The sequence below is a fragment of the Macrotis lagotis genome, chromosome 7 (genome assembly GCF_037893015.1).
Source record: "Macrotis lagotis isolate mMagLag1 chromosome 7, bilby.v1.9.chrom.fasta, whole genome shotgun sequence".
Taxonomy (NCBI): domain Eukaryota; kingdom Metazoa; phylum Chordata; class Mammalia; order Peramelemorphia; family Peramelidae; genus Macrotis; species Macrotis lagotis.
Window position 1 is genome coordinate 87696875 of NC_133664.1, and position 14572 is coordinate 87711446.

Consider the following 14572-nt stretch of genomic DNA (forward strand, 5'->3'; position numbering starts at 1 on the left):
TGAAACCATGCTCTGAGAGAAAGAAGAATGTTCAAAATAAGTACAGGAAGAGAAAGAGGAGCCCTAGAAGGAGACAGAAAGGTTCGATTAGAGTGTAATTCTAGAGGTTAAAATCCTCTTATTTGTGATAGGCACTAAACAAATGTTTTTTAATTGAATTATAAACTCTGAAAATCAGAATAATGCTGTGTTCAAAAGCCAAGGAAAGAAAGAAAGAAAGTTTCAAGAAGGACACTGTGGTAAAAGGTTCCAAATGCTGCAACAAAATGAAGGTGAGTGCTTACATCAGCAGCACTTATTCTAAAATTGTAACAATATAGAAAAGATTAAAATGACCCTTGTTCAAGGATGACGTACAAATTTATGAAATCTTCCATTTTTTTTTAGTTTTCTTGCAAGGCAAATGGGGTCACACAGCTAGGTAATTATTAAGTGTCTGAGGCTGGAGTTGAACTCAGGTATTCCTGACTCCAGGGCTGGTGTTCTATCCCCTGTGCCACCTAGCTGCCCCCTAAATCTTCCATATTTTAAAAAAATATTTGTTTTCCAATTCTATACAATGGTAGTTTCTACCTATAATTTTGGTAAGGTTTTGAATTTTACAATTTCCCCCTCCCCCTCCCATCCCCCCCCCCACTTCCCACAGAAGGCAGTCTGATAATCTTTATACTGTTTCCATGCTATACATTGATCAACATTGAATGTGTTGAGAGAAAAAAGATATCCTTGAGGAAAAAATAAAATATTAGAGATAGCAAAATTATGTAATCTGTAAGACAACATTTTTTTTTTAAAAATCGAAGGTACTAGTCTTTGGTCTTTGTTTTAACTCCACAGATCCTTCACTGGATACAGATGGTATTTTTTGTTGCAGATAGACTAAAATTATCCCTGATTATTGCAGTGATGGAATGATGAAGTCCATTAAGGTTGATCATCATCCCCATATTGCTGTTAGGGAGTCTTCCATATTTTTAAATAAATGATTAGGAATGGAAAAGAATCAAGAAGAATATTATTGCTTTAAAATGTTAAGGATTATGAGAACTGACAAACAGTTCTCTAAACTTGGTGTTTAGCAGGTCAATAGAGGTCTTTGAAAAGACAATTTTAGTAGAACAGTGGTTTTGGGCACCCAGCTTGTAGGGGACTAATGAAGATTAAATGGTGTGGAAACACAAGAAGGGAGTGTTGCCCAAACACCTTTGAAAAAATTTTAGTGAAAGAGACTGAAAAAAACTATCCAAATATCTGGTGGTAGAAGTGGTGGACTAAAGCAAACCAAGGAATTTTTTTTTCTTTTTTCAAATATGGTGCAGATAAGCACATGCTTCTTGGGAGAGAAAAAGGGAAGAAATTTAAGTGAAGGCACAGAAGAGAAAGGAGTCAATTGTGTGACCAAGTTTTTGAAATTATTTTTACCTTGTGTCAGCGTCACCTCACAATGTAACCTTTATCATCTGGTAGTCCCTTCATTGATTTGGACCTGTCCCATCCATATTAGCTAATCTGTCTTCAAATGCTGAGTGACTACTCACATCACTTCACTATGGGCAACTATAATTGAATTGACTCTGCTTTAGGCAAGTATATGAGTATGTAAATAGTTCAAAAGAATTAGAGAATTAGCCTGAAGAAAATCCCAGTCCTAAAAATAATGTTGTAGCCATTTTGCTTACCTTCCTTAGGCATTTTTAATGGGAAGTTAATTTGTGTCCCATTAGCCTTCCATTAGAATGAAACAAAGAGTCATAAGGAAGGTAGATGAGACTGGTGGAAAACATTGAGTTCAACTGTAGAGCATCTTTTAATGGGACTAATGAAATGGAGGTAGTTGTAACTTAGGGGATAGAAAGATGATCTAAGAGTCAAGAAGAAGACTTGGGTTCCTAGGATTACAGATTCAGAGGTGGAAGAGACTTTGAGGTTACCCATTCTACCCACTTGCATTATAGATGAGAAAACCTGAGGTCCAATGAAGTTAAATAATTTGCCCAAATTCACGTGGAAAGTGAGTGACAGAACTGGAATTTGAACTCACATTCCATGCATCTAAGTGAATTCTAAGGTCTCCCTCTATTGTTTCCCTTCTAGTCCTGGCTGATGTATATTATATGGGAGAGCCTAAACAAGCCTTTTAGTCATCCAGTGACTCAGGAGACTATCAAGATCTTAAGCTGTGGCATAGCTGCTGACCTACAATGACAGGAAGCAAGTTACCTTACCCTACAGTTCCCTATACTAATTAAATCAGATCTGATGAAAACAAAATAAAAAATAAAAAAAAACCCAAACAAGACAGACCTGGAAAGGTGAACCAACATATATTTCATGTTTCTGATATCTCCCATAAGGAAGTAAAACCTACAGAGTAGTCATTTTATAATGAACCTGAGGCTTTTAGATGGGACTGATTACATTTAAGGAAATATCCTGGAGTTCATGCCAGGGCTCTGTGTCTCATAAGTGACATAGTCTGATCATTAGGATTCTTGATATTTCAGTAGTCCAAAGTTTAAAGTTTTCTTAAACTCCTTTGGACATGGTCCAAAGTGGTCCTGGATTGAATTCTTCCTTCTTGCAAAGTGTTACAGCAGAATTCCAGTGTCATCAGATTTGGTTTTATTTATAGGTAGGAGAGGCAGTAAAGTATCTGGTATTATTCTAGGGGTTCCTATAAAGACCCGCTTCCTAAAAATATGTTCCTCACTCAGGCACCTGAAACTTAATCTTAAGCTTTTTTAGGTGACATATACTGCTTTGGCAATTGGTAAGGCTATGGACTCTTTCTCAGACAGTGTTTTTTAAATATATATATATATATATATATATATATATATATATATATATATATATGTAAAATAAAGTACATAGAATTACAAAGGAAACCAAAAAAAAGAGTTTAAGATTAAGAGCCTCTGTTTTAGATATTCATTTCTTTGGGGTTATCTTTTGAAAATGCAAATAATCTTGTCAAGAGTGATTTATTAAATCAGTGATATCAAATAGACAGGAACTCTGCTGATGTAATATATTGACTTAGAAATCCGCAAATTAACATTATCTATGTTGTATTTTTATTTATTTTGTTAAACTTTTCCTGATTATATTTTGATCTGCTTTAGGCCTCCTGCACTGAGTTTGCCATCATTAGTATAAATTACTTTATCATGTCATTTTTATTTATAAGGGCCGTATAAGATATTGGGTACATTGAGAGAAGAGGAGATTCTGAAAGGGGAGAAAATGTTGAAAAGAGGACATTACAAATCTGAATAAGTCAGTCAACATACTGGGTATATTGACATATATTACAGAAAGGAAAATTATATAATCAGGTTATTAATTGGTCTGAATATTGACATCTTTCATTTTTCTCCACTCCTGCTCTTCTCCCCCTCAAATCCTTGCAAGGGAATCTCAGGGTCTAAGAACTGGAAAGAACCCATAGGGACCATAATATCCTAACTTTTCTTTTTACATATAAGAAAAGACATCTAGAGGTAGTACCTTGCCCACGGACATTCAGTGCATGATGGCATATTGAGGCAAGAATGTAGGTAATTTTTTTTAATTAAAGAAAGGAAGAATATTTATCATAGGTTGTTCAACAATTCTTAAAGAGGCCAGAGGGTATAATTGGATCACAAAAGTCTAAGGCAAAGGAGAATGGCAGGATGTGACAAGAAACTTAAAGTGATCTGGCTCTCTTTCAAAGCCTGTAAAACATGTGTAAAAAACATCCCTGCATGTGGTTCAGGAGCAGGTAGGATAGGCTAAGCCAAATATACAGAATGCAAAGTCAATATATTAAAGTTTGTGTTAATGTGTAACTATCCCTGGTACAAGTCCTTGCAAGGGATTGCAGGTCCTCGCCAAGTATGAATATGACACTATGTTTGTTACTTACTTACCAGGATTAATATTCAAGGTTTCGGATTCCTGCCAGGAGAACACATGAGTGAAAGAGAGAAGAGAATACATGTTGCCCAGCCATATGGAAAAATATATGCACATACATGTAAACATATATTAACACATGTCTGTATATAATATGCATATGTATATATGTACATGCAGGTTCTATACACACACGCCACACACACACACACATGTATATATACATGACAAACTGAAAGCAAATTCAAATCAAGTAGGATATAAGGGATAATAAAAGGGATAGACCAATCAAACTGATGTTATAACTGCAAGTGTATAAACAAGAAAGATTGTTCTTAAGGGGCCAAATCTTTTACCCACTAGTTGAAGAAGAATCTTTCTTAAAGGGGAGTCAGAAGGGAAGGAGAACATGACCAATAGGATAGGTGATCCGTATCAAGCTACGGAAAATACATCTGTAGGGAAAGAACATCATTTTTCTATAGAGTGGTAATAGATTGAATGGAAGATGATAGCCTTTTGTAAAAATCATAGAATCATAGATAGTGATGTTCGATATAAAGGAATATTAGAAATTATAATCCAACCCAATCAATTTACAGAGGAAGAAACTGAAAACTGAGGGAAGTAATATGACTTATTCAAGTTCATATGGGAGTAAGTGATTGATCCAGGATTTGAAAAAAGCTTCTCTGGACAGAATTTTTTATACTATATCATGGTAATCTTTTTATTTTATTTATTTAGTCTCTCCTTATTTTACAGATTGTCTGTGTGTGTGTGTGTGTGTGTGTGTGTGTGTGTGTGTGTATGGGAAAACTGAGTCTTAGAGATAAAGAAACTTGGAAAAAGTCATATAAACAATAACCAGCAGAATTGGGGATTGAACATAGAAGGACTGTAATGCTCCAGATGAGGTCTGAGTAGGCTGAGTAGAGCCATCACCTCTGTAATTAAGGAAACTATACTTTTCTTAATATAACATTTTTTGGCTCCTGCAGTCTTCTGAAATCCCAAGATCTTTTTCACAACCACTTCTTTCTAATCATGTCTCTTCTATCTTTTAGTTCTGAATATTTTTTTGTAGAAATGGAAGTCTTTCTTCTTATCCCTACTGAATTCCAAACATTTTGCCAAGATTCTTTGGATTCTGACTCTTATTATCCAGATCTGCTTAATGTCATATGGAAGAAAATGAGGGTAATCTGCCCCTGAGATTACCTCCCATTTACACCAGACACACATACACACATATACATATATACACAGATATACTATATACATATATGCATGTTTAAATATAGGTGGATATACATACACACACATATATATATATATATATATATGTATATAAATGATTTACATCTTGTAGATTCATAGTTATTTGCATGTTGCTTTTCCCATTAGAATGTGAGCTCCCTGAGAGCTTTTCTTCATATTTCTACCTCTTAGCATATAGTGCCTGATATATAAATGATATATAAATGCTTGATGACTGGTAGAAGGGAAGGAAGTAGCATGATGTTCCAATGAAATTTTCTTACAACATATTAATGTATTATCATCCCAGCCATACTAGGGCAGGGCATATAACTAGCAAGAGTATGGTACTAAAAAAGTAAGAATTTGGGAGTTTTTTCTCTCTATGTATCTAATGAACACATTACAAATGGAAGCATGTCCCTTTCCCCCTTCCCTAAACTCAACCGATCAGCTTGGGCCCTGAAAGTACAATATTTCATCTATTATACTAGTGGTATGTGGTCAGGGCAGCTGCTTGGTGGCTCTATACCTGGGCAAACCACCAGGTGGTTCTCTAATCTTGCTATGCCTGCTTACTCAAGAGAGCATACATGAATATGCCCTATCATTCCATCTTTGAGCTACCAGCTCACTAATTGTTCCAACCATGCCTAAAACTTTGTACAAAACCTAGTGTTTTCTAGGTCTTTATGCTTAAAGTCTAAGTGTATACTGATATTCTAATGATTCATGATTCTCTTTCAGCTTATACCTCTTCCCAATGAATCTCTTCATTCTTCCTTAATGTGGCCCTAAAGACCTCCTTCTATTGTCTTACAGGTTAAATTTTATTTACTATTCTGAAAGTGAAAAGAACTGACTCTCAGTTCTTGTAGTAATTAGACTTAACTTCTAGTTGGTTGCCAAGCAGATCTATTCTACTCATTATGTTGGTAAGCTAGTCAATACTTTAACAATCTAGGACCCAAAGTACGTACCTAGACATGCTCACATGGTCAGTTTCTTTCCTCATGTAATTTTGCTCATCTTTGCGTGACTAAGATAACTAGAAGCCTAAAGTTGAATGAGGTGAGTAGTACTTCTGTAGTGAAGCCTAGGAAATCACCAACCTTTCCTGACACCTTCCATCATCTTTGGCAAAAATTATAACCAAATTTCTGTGTCTTACCCTAATGTCACAGACCAGCAATAGAAATTTCAGGTAAAAATAATGACTCCTGGGAGAATGAGTCAAAAATCTTATATCTGCCCTGTGAGAGAATTCTTAAGTAAATTAGGGGTAGAGTGAAACATAAAAGATAAGATTGTTTCAATCATATTAAAAAAATATTTTTTGTATAAACAAAATCAATGCAACTAGGATAAGAAGGGAAGCAACTGATTGGGGAAAATTTGAATAGAATATCTTTTAAAGGGTTTGATATTTAAGATATTGTGGGGGCCTCTGTACATAAATATATAATTTTATGAGTAATTTCTCAGGAGCTGAATAGTCAAAAGTTATGAACAAAGAATTTTCAAATGAAGAATTAAAAGCTTAGCAATCATATGAACAATTGCTCCAGCTAACCATGTTTTGCTTCTTCCCTGACAAACTAGCAAAGGTTACAAATGATTGGAACAGTCAGTTTTGAAGGGATATCATAGGCATTTCCATATTCTGGGAGCTGTGTACTGGTCTGTCCATTTTGGACTACAATTTGGAAGTAAGCTCAGACTCTAATATGCATACCCTTAGAGATAACTAGATAGCACATTAGATAGAACACTATGACTTGCCCAGGGTCACACAGCCAGTAAGTGTCTGAGTCAAGATTTGAATTCAAGAAAATGAGTCAGAGAAAGAAGAGTGAAAATTCCTTAGAAGACCTAGTAGCTGCCAGATGCCATATGAGCCTTTTTTTTTTTGATCTAGAGTCACTTCAAGCTTTTCACTTATGTTTGTAAAGATGTAAATAGTAGGATGGCACTACATTATGATAATTTATAATGTAGATATGTCATTCATGTCTAGCACTAGCTTCTGGTCTCTCAAATATAACAGCCTCTAAAGCTGGACTAGACAATCGTATTAGAAATGGGCTTCACATAACAGCTACCTGCTCAGGACTGGCAGCTGAGTAGGACTACACATAAACATCTACTCTCTGGGGAAAGGAGCAGGGAGGAAAACACCAACAATGACAGCACTGGTTACCTGATACTCTTCTTCACAGTTAATTTGAATAGATAAAGCCACAAGTCCCTTTGTGTTGAAAGTAAAGCATTCAGTTCTCATCTCTATGGTACTTGACTTGTCGCCAAACCTGCACACCCACTGGAGAAATGGTCCTACCCCTGCAGCAAAACAAATCCTCCCCCCCTTTTTTATTCTCTTTTTAGAGAAATTATCATGACTTGCCGGGGCATAGCAATGTTAGGCAATGAGTTGGTATCATCCAAGATTTCCTCTTTTTAGTAGTAAATGAGAAAATTATTTTTTTTGACTGTATTAGCCTTGTTTGTATTTCAGATGATTAAGTTGTATCCCAAATGCTACTGTTTTCATGTTCATTAAATGAGAGGCAGTATGTTAGTGGAGATAAGACAACTTCAGAGTCAAGAAAACTGAGGTCTAAGTATGTGCTTTGACATATACTAGCTACGTGACCCTGGGCAAATCATATAAACTCCCAGTCCTCCAGTAGCTAAGCCTATGAGTTGCAGTACAGGGGTTGATCTATATTTGTAGAGGTAGCTTTCACCCTAAGGAATTCCTTATGATTGTGAAATTATAGGTCCAAGTTATCTCTACCTTCCCTAAAGAGAATATGTAAAGTTTTTGACTAAAACCTAAAAAAGGCTACCTGTAGGATCCAAATTGATGAAGGTCTAAAATAAAAATTATGAATATTTTGGCAGAAGTTAATATGAGGTTATGGTAGACAATGTAAGATCTATTCCATTGCCACCATAATTTTCAATTCAATTCAATTTAATGAATTCTTAGTATGCTAGAAACTGACTAGGTGAAAAGTATGGAGAATTCACATATGCACACACACATACACACAAACAAAATCAATGAAACAGATCTTCAAGGAGTTTACATTTTATTTAAAGTGGAATATACAACCCATACCAGAGATAAAGGCAGTTTGTGGTGAAATCAGGGAATGTGGTCAGTTGAACTTGAATGAAAAGAAGGCTTCTGAAAGGCAAAACTGAGGAGAGAATTCATTTTAGATTTTGGAACATAGCCTCTTCAAAGGCTCAGAGGGGAGATGGAATACAGAATTTGGGAAACAACTAGTAGCCTACTTTATTTGAAATGTATACTGCATGAATGGACAGAATATGACATGCCTGAAAAGACATATTGGATCCAGCTTTTGGAGGGATATACATGTAAAGTTGAGGAAGTTTGGTTATGAATATTGAAGGTTTTTGAATAGGGCAATGCCATTATTCTTATCTATACCATATGAAGATTTTAGGTGGTGCAGTGGATAGAACACCAACCCTGTAGTCAGGAGGATCTGAGTTCAAATACAACCTCAGACACTTGAGCCTGACTAGCTATATGATCTTGGACAAGTCACTTAACCCTGATCGCTTCTCATCCAGGGCCATCTCCAATTGTCCTGATTCATACTGGCCACTGGACTCAGATGGTACCAGAGGAGAAAGTGAAACTGGTAACTTAGCACAACCCCCCATCACTCAAATCCAATTCACTTGCTTGTCATAGCATCACCATTCTGATGTCATGGTATTGAGAATAAAGGACAAGCAGTAGCTATGTAGAAGACGGAGTAGATAACATGCAACACAAAGCAGGGAGACCAACTGGGAGGATATTACAATAATCCAAGAGTAAAGTAATCATGCTTGGACTTGGATAGTGGCCTTTTATATAGAGATAAGGAAATGGATATGAGAAATGATGGAAGTGGTATCAATAGGAAATTGCAATTGACTGTATTCTAGGATTTTTTCCCTTAAACTTCCTGAAGTTTGCCCTTGGAGAGGTTAAATCTAGTTTATTAGAAAGGACACTGAATTTCTGACCTGAAGACTCTATGTGAACCTGGTTAAGTTTCCTAATTCTGGGTCTTTTTCCTAATTATAAAACGAGAGGGAAGGATTAGATGATTTTACTGCATTTTTTTTGCTTTTGGTTTTTTGCAAGGCAGTAGGGTTAAGTGACTTTCCCAAGGTCACACAGCTAGGTTATTATTAAATGTATGAGTTCAGATTTGAACTCAGGTCCTGACTCCAGGGCCAGTGTTCTATTCACTGGGCCACCTAGCTGCCCCATGGGTTAGATGATCTTAACATTCTTTTGGCACTAAAATTGGTTATTCTATTTCCCAAAGTGTTGAAGTTAAGAAATGAAGCTCTTACCTATCAGCTTAATGCATTACAACAGGCAGAAGAAAAGTTGGTATTGATTGTGGTTATTGATTATATAAGGAGAAAAAAACAGAAAAAATAAAACTGGATATGCAGAAGCTTATGTGGGTAAAAAACAGAAATTGGACCCTTCCTTTTTTCACATCAAGACTCTGATTACTATAGCTCCATAATGTTGTTGATTTCAGTTACTTTAGTCATGTCTGACTTTTCATGATCTCATTTGGGATTTTCTTAGCAAAGATAGTAGAGTGGTTTACCTTTTCCTTCTCTAGGTCATTTTATAGGTAAGGAAACCAAGACATACAGGATTAAGTGTCATACTTATAAGTGTGTCACACAGTAAGTCTCTATTTGAGCCTGGTTAAGTTTCCTAATTCTGGGTCTTCCTAGGGTCACACAGTAAGTCTCTGAGGCTGTATTTTTGACCTCAGGAAGATGATGCCAGACCCAGCAGTCTATCTTCTGTGCTACCTAGTTGCCCCTGACTCTATAATACCATGTCCTAGTCAGTTATCTCCTATGCCTTCTACTGAATCAATCTTTTTGAGGATGTTTGGTTTGGAGATTTGAGATGAAATTTCCTATTGGGATGGTGACCAAATCCTGGATCATCTTTGTTAGCTTCTTTATGTATATTATTGATCTTTTTCTCTTCACCATAAAGGAGTATATAATTTTGTTGAGTTGGACTGTTTTTTAACCTTAAAGAATCTTGGTCTTAGGGGGGAAGAATGGTAAGAATGGATAGGGCAGATTTTGGCAACTGATAACAGTCATTAGGATGCTGAGACACAGATGAGAAAATATAACAGGAATAAAAGACATGCTTACATTGAAATATAAGTCTTCATAATGATACTTGGTTTAAAATGGTTCGTTACTCTTGGTTACTCTTCTTTATGGAGTTGCTGTTATTTTTAATAAAACCAAACCAAAACCAAACCAAACCCAGGAAAACTAAATGCATTTATGAATTACATATAAGACACAGATACTCTGTGTGTGTGTGTGTGTGTGTGTGTGTGTGTGTTTCCTTCCTGTGTAGTACTTACCAAATTTTCCCACCAAGTGATCTGTTGTTAACGTGCAGGAAATCCCAGTCAATGCTCATTATTTGGTGAAAGAGTGACAGCAGACACCACAGCACTCCTCAGCAAGCATCCACCTGCTCCCGTGGTGTCTTTTTAAAACGAGTTCAGCTTACCTCTGCTCCTCTTAGTTTTCCTTTGCTTAATTGCAGGTGATGATTCAAAAAAAGCCTTCACCTGTTTTTGTGGGGCTTTCATCTTTTGCAGACAAAGCAGGCTGGGACTTGGGCCTTGATCTGTGGCGTGCTTAGGGCCTTGGGTATTAAAGGGGTTGGATCACCCTCAGGCTTTTAAGGGTTTTTTGGGTTAAATTGATGAGCATGTATAATAAATTGAAGCTTTGTTGTTTGGCAGAATTTTCCCCCCTCAGTATTTGTTATTCTTCTATCAGTTAAGAGACCTGTGAGTACCTTGCCATTCTCTCCTACCTCGCATCTAAGTGAATGATACTGTCAAAATGAGCCTTCTTAGGTTTATCTTGGAATTTAGAATTGATTGGGATAGATTTTGATACTAAAAGAAAAAACAAAACACATACCAGCATCATCACTACCTGATAAAAATGAACACTAGGTACTGACTCCCAGGAATTTAGTTTTTCAAAGCTTAAGAAGTTACCTGACAAACATATAACTGCTAGGATGGTGTCCTATCACCTAATCTATGAACTTAATGTGGAAAAATGATTATTAGAAATTGCATTGGCCTTGTGAAAAATTTTAAGTAAGAACAGTAACAGATATTGCTTCTAATCCATCAGATCTATTTAACTTCAGATTAGTTTTCTTGATACTGGAAACCTCATGTGTTAAAATAAGGTTGCATTTGCTTCCATTTTCTTAGTCAGAAAGGTGGGTATTTAGTATTTTTGAGATTTTGTGTGATATATAAGAATAGTATTTCAATTGCATTTGCAGAGATTCTAGCTTTTAAGAAAAAAACTCAAGTATAAATTATTAGAAACTCAGATCATTATTTTTATTTTTACATTTCAGTAGACCAGCTGTTATTTTCAGGAGCCTGTGAAAACACTTCCTGAATCTATAGAGAGATTGAAAGTAGTCTTTTCTCTTTATTTTGAGAGTGTGATGAATGCTCTGTGTTTGTCAAAATACACGATTCCCTATGTACACTTTGTAAATAAAACAGAAGGAGGCATTCTTCCTCTCTTCCTTCTATCAGCATTTTCATTTGATATAACATGAAGTCTAATCATATCACTTGGAAATAATATGAAAAATTTGTGCTCTTTTACTCCATTGGGTTTAATAAGTTTGGATGTATTCCAGTTACAAAGCATTAATCACACTTAAACTCACGTCTTGATAGTTCATCCACCCTGAGTATTCATGTCAGAGACATAAAACAATCTCCTTTAATGCCCACAGTACTCTTTAAATTGAGCTCTTGCCATGGTGTGTTAATAAAACTTGCTTTGTACTGAGGGACTGGGGGTGGGGATTTTTCTGTTATGTAAAGTGTTTCGAAGGTGAGTTTTTCTTCCCTGTACTTTCTAAACCAAGTTTTAAAGGCTTTGCAGAATTATATGAAAACTTATGCAACAAGGTAAGGACAGACTAAGAAGGCATTAGTCACACCTTGGCAGAGTGTCCAAGAGTTTGGTATACATCAAAGGGATGGAGAGAAATGTGGTCCTTGCAATCCCACAAACACTCCTTTATTTTAGTATTTCCATTTAGTGATGACAATGAAATTGGACCCTTGTATTTGTCTATTTTTTAGCATGTGGGTGTAATGTACATTGACCTTACAACTTATTTTTCTGGAGAGTAGGGCTGAACAAGGAGCAATGCTTTCTATCATTAGGGAAGGTTTCATCTGCTCCTCAGATTTATTTCACTGCATTGCCCCAAATAATGGGCAGGATTACCGCCAAGGGCAGACAGGCACACTTTTTACCCTGTGGCAAAAAGGACTTTAGAAAAAGAATAGATTTGTGTTTTGATATCATGAAAGTCATAGTATCATAGAATTATGGAATTTAGATATCATCTTGTTCAATCTCATTTTACAGATGAAAAATAAACCCAGAAAGGGTAAATGAGTTACTTGTTATCACACAGCTCTAAACTGAATGCCCTTCTCATTGTGCTACAGATTTAAGAAGTAGCACCTATATTTCTGGGGACACGTGGTCCCTGCCCTCAAAGAATTTAATTGCAGACTGGGAGGCAAGTCTAAGAAACACAAAACCCTTATCACCCAGCATAAGATAATAAGTGATCAAGTGCTAAATGATGTGCTATGAGCTATATTTTATTTGTTAAAGACATTCTGAAGAGAGGGTGATAGTAGGCATCAAAGTAAAACTAGAAAGTAATATTTATTCATCTGTGAGGCAACCTTTGGCAGTGGAACAGTCTGAGCTTTGTCTTGAGAGATTCTTTCTGGAATTACTTCAGAAATTCCAGAATTAGTTTGAGATCCCATGCTATGAATAGGTTTCTCCTAGGGAGTATGTGTAAGAGTGACATTTTTTTAATTTGAAGGAATTTTTGTCAGATGGATTTTTCTATATACACTTGACTGTGTAGTAATAATAACAGTAGCCATTTATATAACATTTTAAAGTCTACAAAGTATTTTATAAATATTTCTTATCTGATCCTCATAATAATTCTAAAAAGTAGTGACATTATTATTCTCATTTTATAGATGAAGAAATGGAATCAAATAAAAGTTAAGAACCTTACTTGGCTGGTGAGTGTCTGAGGCCAGATTTGGGCTCAGGTCTTCTTGACTCCAAGTCCAATGCTCTGCTTACTAGGTTGTGTGAATTTGGAGTTTATTATTATTATTAGTTTATTATTATTATTATTATTATTATTTTATTATTATTATTAGGAATACTTGTTTCCTTTCAAAGGAAAGATAGGGATATAACAATGGAGATTATTAGGTGGCTATGAAGTTGTTTTTGGTCTTACTGCCATCTAGATTGAATCATTAACTGTTCCTTTAAGAATGGGTCCAGATACATACAGAATCTCCTTGCATTAGTCTTATACATATACAAGATCAATGCTAGCTTATTACTCTCTTTTCACTTTTCAAAATGATTTTGATTAGGTTTGCCTATTATATTGGACAGAATCTGTGTAATGTTCAAAGGTTAGGGCTACATATATATACATATATATATATATGTTTGTGTGTATGTGTGTGTATAATGTATGTATTCTATTTATACACACACACCTCAAAACAAACAACTGAATTCAGGTTATCATTATGTTCCCTAATATTTTAAACATTAATTGATGGTAAATTTGGAATATACATGAATTATTTTTCTTAATCCTCACAACAAACCTTATAGGTAGGTACCATAATTATCTGCTTTACAAATAAGTCAACAGAGTCAGACATAAGATAAATAACTTATCCAGGATCTCACAGCTAATAAGTATCTGAGACTGGATTTAAACTCAATTTTTCCCTGATTCCAGGCCTAACATCCTATCCTTCAAGCCACCTAGCTGTACTAACTACATTGAGTTCATTCATGCCAATTAATATGATGCTGAAGGCTATTGTATGCCTTTGAACCTATGCAAGAGAGACAGACAGGAAGAAAATGGGGGGAGGGGATATAAGGTAAAGGTCCCTTTTATTGTACTGTGACTCAGGTATCATTATAAAACATAATTTTTGAGAGATGCTGATAGGAGGAATAAGTAAAACTCAGATCTTGACACAACTACTCCACAAAGACCTAGGGAAAAAAAACCCAGACTAAGTTCTGATTAGGAAGTCCAAAGAAAAATCACAGTAAGTCATTTAATCTAACCCAGATCACCTGAAGAAACTTCCAAAGAGCTGATGATAGGTGGGGCTAAAAGCTGCTGTTACTAAAGTTTTAACCATAGACAAGTATATAGTGCTGTTTCTCAAACTCAAAT

At 35.6% G+C, this 14572-nt stretch overlaps 1 non-coding gene across 1 annotated transcript; it reads left to right on the forward strand.

Annotated features, from left to right (window-relative positions):
- Positions 1-276: 276 nt before the first annotated feature.
- On the forward strand, positions 277-383 carry LOC141494641 (U6 spliceosomal RNA). The gene has a single exon (XR_012470531.1). It is a non-coding gene; the product is annotated as a U6 spliceosomal RNA (small nuclear RNA).
- Positions 384-14572: the final 14189 nt, after the last annotated feature.